This window comes from Furipterus horrens, unplaced genomic scaffold (genome assembly GCF_987537825.1).
Source record: "Furipterus horrens unplaced genomic scaffold, mFurHor1.1.pri manual_scaffold_4, whole genome shotgun sequence".
Classification (NCBI taxonomy): Eukaryota; Metazoa; Chordata; class Mammalia; order Chiroptera; family Furipteridae; genus Furipterus; species Furipterus horrens.
The window spans coordinates 144,518,118-144,524,120 of NW_028327174.1; the positions used below are offsets into that span (position 1 = coordinate 144,518,118).

Here is a 6,003-nt window from a genome sequence, read left to right on the forward strand (position 1 = left end):
ATGACGTAAACAATCATCTCCGGGTGGGCACCGGTTTTGAGGCCCTGATCGCCCCTGCGGTGCCTGCCACCCGCCGTCCGTTTGGGCAACCAGGGTGTGTGCCTGCCCAGAAGATGAAACCTATACTCAAGCTGGCGACGTTCCAGTACCAGTCGATGATCTCAGACGGTCACCGAGAACGTGGCAGCCACAGTAAGAGAACCCCATTAGATGACCTAACATCTATGGAGTCTGTGTCCAAGGGTGAGGAGTTGAGGGAGACTGGGACAAATTTTGGGAGTAGCTACAACCAGCTGACATGGAGAGTTGCATGCCAGACATGCAGGGAGCACCAAGTGTGGCTGGCCTGGAGCGGGGAATGGCCTCTGATCCACTATCTGCTGGCATGTCTGCAGGGAGCGGTTTCTGGGTTTGTTTCTGAGTGTGGCTTCTCTGGCAGTGCTGGCTATTTACTTTGGGTGGGTTATCATTCAAAATTTCTGTGTGTGAACTTTCTCCTCTCAAAGCTCTAGATAGAGCCAAAATCTCCAGCTGGATAATGGACAACCTAGGAACGTCCTAATCAATGACCACCTTGTAGGCATTGATATTGAGGCCCTGAGAGCCCGTGCTGTACCTGTCATCTCCCAGATCTATGGGCTACCGACAGTTTTGCGTGGCCGGGATAGTACACCTCTATTGAAACCGGCTATGTTCCAATATATGTCGACTGAATCCTAGAATGTGATACCTACATTAAGAGACCCTGGTCTGATGACCTGGATCGTAAGGAGTATGTGCCCAAGGGTGAGAAAGTGAGGGAGACTGGGTTGCGTTGCGGGAGTAGTTACAGGCCAGCTTACGTGGAGATTGCATGCCAGACACACAGGGAGCACCAACTGTGGCTGGCCTGGAGGGAGAAATGGCCTCTGAACACACATGTGCTGGAATGGCTGCAGGAAGGGTTTCCAGGTTTGGTTGTGAGTGTGTATTCTCTGGTAATGCTGGCTCTTTAGTTTTGTTGGTGGGTCATTCAAAATGTCTGTGTGTGAACTTTGTCCTCTCACAGCTCCAGATCCAACGCAAAGTCTCCATCCGGACATTGGAAAAGCTAGCGAGGACTTAATCAATGACCACCTGGTGAGTACCAATATTGAGGCCCTAGTGCCCCTGCTGTGCTTGTCACCTCCCAGCAGTATGGGCAACCAGGGCCTGTGCATGGCCGGAAAAGAACACCTATATTGAGGTCAGCTACATTCCACTATAAGTCTATTATTTCTGTCACCTGGAATGTGGTACCCACATTAAGAGAACCCCATCAGATGACCTAAAGTCTTAGGAGTCTTTGCCCAACGGTGAGGAATTGAGGGAGACTGGGATAGGTTGTGGGAGTAGTACTGGCCAGCTTATGTGGAGGGTTCGGTGCAGTTCCAGACACACAGGGAGCATCTGCGGAAGCTGGCCCGTAGCAAAGCCTGGCCTCAGGCCACCTGTGTGCTGGACTGTCTGACGGAGGGTGTCAGGGTATTGTCCCAGGCTTTGCCTACTGGAAGTCTCAGGTTATAATCCTTCTTTGGAGGATTTATGGAAATGCAGGCACGTGGGTGACATTTTCTTTGTTTGCTCTTTATCAGAAGCCCAGGAAGCTGAGCCAGACCCCAATTTCGAAACCTGTAGTGCATCCAGGAGACCTCAATGCAGGGACAGTCTAATAGGCTGATCCACTACTGGAAGCCTCCATCACCCGGCCTTGGTAGCATCCCAGACCTGAGCAAGGCCCCCTCTACATTCTGAAAGAATCCTTTTTCAAATTTTCCCTGGTTCCTGGGTATTGGTCCAGGGCCATTTGTAGAGATCATTATCATTTAACTGGCTCTTCTACTCCCATTATTAAATTTAAATACTTAATAACAGGTTTGTTGTTGCAGAGGGGAGAAAGGAAAGCGCGAGGAGCCGCCGCCGCGCAGGAGCCGAGGAGACCGCGCCGTCCGCCGGCCCTTCCCGCCGCGGGCCCCACCGCGAAGGAGCCGAGGAGACCGCGCCGTCCGCCGGAACTTCCCGCCGCGGGCCCCGGCACGCGGGAGCCGAGCAGACCGCGCCGTCCGCCGGCCCTTCCCGTCGCCGGCCCCGCCGCGCAGGAGCCGAGGAGACCGCGCCGTCCGCCGGACCTTCCCGCCGCGGGCCCCGCCACGCAGGAGCCGAGCAGACCGCGCCGTCCGCCGGCCCTTCCCGCCGCCGGCCCCGCCGTGCAGGAGCCGAGAACACCGCTCCGTCCGCCGGACCTTCCCGCCGCCGGCCCCGCCGTGCAGGAGCCGAGGAGACCGCGCCGTCCGCCGGGCCTTCCCACCGCCGGCTCCGCGACTTCAGACGCGTCCCCGCAGCCTGTCACCGTGGTGGGTCCGCCGGCCCTTCCTGCCACCAGCCCCGCTGCAGGAGCCGAGGAGACAGCCCCATCCTCCGGACCTTCCCACCACCGGCCCCGCCGCGCAGGAGCCGAGGAGACCGCGCCGTCCGCCGGACCTTCCCGCTGCCGGCCCCGCCGCGCAGGAGCCGAGGAGACTGCGCAGTCCGCTGCGACGTCCGCTGCGCAGTCCGCCGGGCCTTCCCACCGCCGGCTCCGCGACTTCGGACGCGTCCCCGCAGCCTGTCACCGTGGTGGGTTACTATGAAATGCTAGGTGTGCAGAGACATGCCTCCACTGAGGACATTAAGAAGGCATACCGGAAACTGGCCCTGAAGTGGCACCCGGATAAGAACCCCGACAACAAAGAGGAGGCGGAGAGGAAGTTCAAGCAGGTGGCCGAGGCCTACCAGGTGCTGTCAGATGCTAAAAAGCGGGACATCTATGACAAATACGGCAAAGAGGGATTGAATGGAGGTGGAGGTGGCACTCACTTCGACGACTCGTTCAGCGAGTTTGGCTTCACGTTCTGGAACCCCGGGGACATGTTCAGGGAATTATTTGGTGGACGGGATCCATTTCTGTTCGACTTCTTTGAAGACCCCTTCAACGAGTTCTTTGGGACTCGGCGGTGCTCGCGTGGGAGGAGCCGTGGCGCAGGCTCGTTCTTCTCCGCCTTCAGTGGATTTCCATCATTTGGAGGAGGGTTTTCTTCTTTTGATAGCGGGATTTTCTTTTTTGGGGCCACTCGGTCACGGGGGCCTCACTTCATTCGCTTACACCACGTGTGGTGGTAGTGGGATGGGCAACTTCAAGTCCGTGTCAACTTCCACCAAGATTGTTAACGGCAGAAAAATCACTACAAAGAGAATTGTGGAGAACGGCCAGGAAAGGGTGGAGGTTGAGGAAGACGGCCAGCTCAAGTCCTTGACGATAAATGGGAAGGAGCAGCAGCTACGCTTGGATAACAAGTAACTCGGCGCACGCATGTAACAGAGATGTTACATTCTGGAAGAATCCTTTTTCAAACTTTCCCTGGTTCCTGGGTAATGGTCCAGGGCCATTTCATTTAACTGGCTCTTCTACTCCCATTATTAAATTTAAATACTTCCTAAAAGGTATTGTTTATAATGTAAATTGTATCAGCCCTGTGCAGACATCACCACTGTGTAGCTGCAGGATGTTCCGTCTCCCTGAAAGGAAACCCCGCACCAGAAGTTCTTACTCACCCCTCCTGCCTCTGGCAACCCCTGATGTGCTCAGTGTCTCTGATCCATTATCAGAGATGTTACATGGGTTGCCTTTTTTTTTTTCCTTTTGCTTACACATTTTTGTTTTTTGAAAGGAAAATCCCAGGTGGATTAGAGATCAGATGTAAAAAAGAAGCCCTTTGGTACAATCTCAGGGTATAGACCACTGTCCAAAGTGTGACTGCAGGGTCAGAAGCCAGTCAGGCAGCGGCTGTCTCCTCCTGCGCACAAAACAGTAATGAGGAAGATGCAGACATTGGGGAAGACAAACCACAAGCTAGGAAGCATCCCTCAAAGCCTAGGCAGATAAGGTTTAGCCTTTCTGCGGTGCAGCAAACTCTTGGAAGTCTGTGTTATCTTAAGGAACCTATAGCAAACAGACACTTCCATTGGCAGGTGGTGCCCACGTCTCTGCATATCAGAGATGCCCGACCTCCCCAGTGGGGGAACACACACTGCAAACACTGAGGACAGAGCACTGTCATCATCAGACAGGCAGTCTAGTCCTGGGGACAAAGTGAGGAATTAGAGGCCCAGCAGATCCCCTGGAGTGAAGGGGGAAAGGCCCTTCCTCTGGGACGACAATGTGCCAGTCCCGTCTAAGGCCTGCAGCTGCTCACCTTTTCCTGGCAGTGGTCACCCTAATTTACCTCACAGAAATTCTTGCACAATTGTCCAAAGATGTGTTTTCAAAATTACCCGTCAGAGCACTGATGTAATTGCTGGGAATTGGGGAAAACACTAGTGTCCATGGAGAAGGAATGGGGTCCCCTAGTCCTGGTCCACATGGAGGAAGGATGCTGGACAGCTGCTAAAGTGGGCGCAGGAGTCTCTACGTACTGATACATGGAGACCGCAGGTGTCCTCTGTGTAATATGTGTGGAACAACTGTGTGCATCCCGGGACCCACCTGTTAGACCACATACATGTAATTTCCACAGGCAGACATACATATGTGAAAATTATTCTTCTTGTGACAGAGACCAACAAACAGAATAAAAGAGGCAGAATCTGAAAGACACCCACTAAACCACACATGATGGTCACTTCGGGGTGGGACTAGCAAATCTCTTATCTTTTTTGGGAGATGAGGTCTAAATTTTTGACATCCTCTTCCTCCTCGGTATTTTCTGTCCCCCCCCCACATAAAAATTTCCAAAGCCCCTACTGGGGAATATGAGCCATTTCCAAGTTTTCACTCCCATCATCATGCAGAGGGAAACATATGTGTTCATATATCTTTATTTAGGAAACGTCCCAAGAAGTGGAGATTCTTGGTCTAATATAAACACAATTTTATGTTTTGGGGCACAGTTTTCTACATCTCAGGTCACCTTGGGCACTTGAGCCTTGTTTGGGACAGCAGGGTTGTCAAGACCTGGGGCCAATACCTCAGGAAGAGAGGAGGAGGAGGGGCTGGGAGTGAAAGAGATGAAAGTATCTGGGAGTGACACACCCAGCAGGAAGATCCCATCCATCCTGCCCATGCCCTGCTTCATGTAACACCTCCTACCCTTGTACCCCTAGCCCGCATTAGCCCACCCTACTCCATAACTCAGTTGAGCCCAGCAGCCTGGCCCAGCCATCCAGGACACAAGAGAGTTCCATCCTGCACATTCGGACCTGCTCCCTCTCCTTCCAAGCACAGACCCCCTTCCTCTCTGTCAGGAAAGCAGATGTAGGGAGGCTCTGCCTTTCATAAGGACCATTGTGAATATGCTCTATCCATGTGAAGATCCCAGTTACCACAGCAGGACCCATTACCCTGTGTGAGAAGGGACCTTTCAAGGGGCCTCACAGAAGGCGACAGAACGTCAGAGCATCAGGCTCCAGGCTTTGGCAGGCCACAGAACTTGAAGCACGGAGGTCCTCCAGCAGGGACCTCTGCCCCAGCCCTGTGTCAGTCCTCAGCCCTCATATCCAGCACATCCAGATCTGGTGGGTGGGGCTCTGCTCAGCGTGGGAAAGGGAGGGAGTCCTCATCTCCTTCAGTATCAGGTCAGGTGAGTCCACTTGGTCAGAGTCTGTCAGGTGAGTTACAGTCAGTGAAATAGCAATTGCCTGCCCAGAAACAGAACCCCTTACCCAGAGCACAGAATATAGGTCATTTAGATGGGAACGCATCAGGGCCCCCCTAGGGGAAGAGAAAGAAACCCCTGATGGTAGGGGGAGCGGGAAAGAGGGGAGGGGAGGACATATTTGTGGATGTCAGTATTCAGACTGATTTTAACATAAGACACAGACTCAGATAAAGTGTTTTCAAGACACAGATCTGATAAGGAACTGGTATCCAAATATGGAAAAGGAAACTTTTAATCTTCAACAGTAGGAAAGCAAACAACCCCATTAAAAAATGGGCATAAGATCTGGACA

The 6,003-nt window shown here is 53.3% G+C and overlaps 1 pseudogene; it reads left to right on the top strand.

Moving 5' to 3' along the window:
* Window positions 1-2,637: 2,637 nt before the first annotated feature.
* LOC150013002 (dnaJ homolog subfamily B member 6 pseudogene) lies at window positions 2,638-3,384 on the top strand (annotated as a pseudogene).
* The last annotated feature ends 2,619 nt before the right edge of the window (window positions 3,385-6,003 follow it).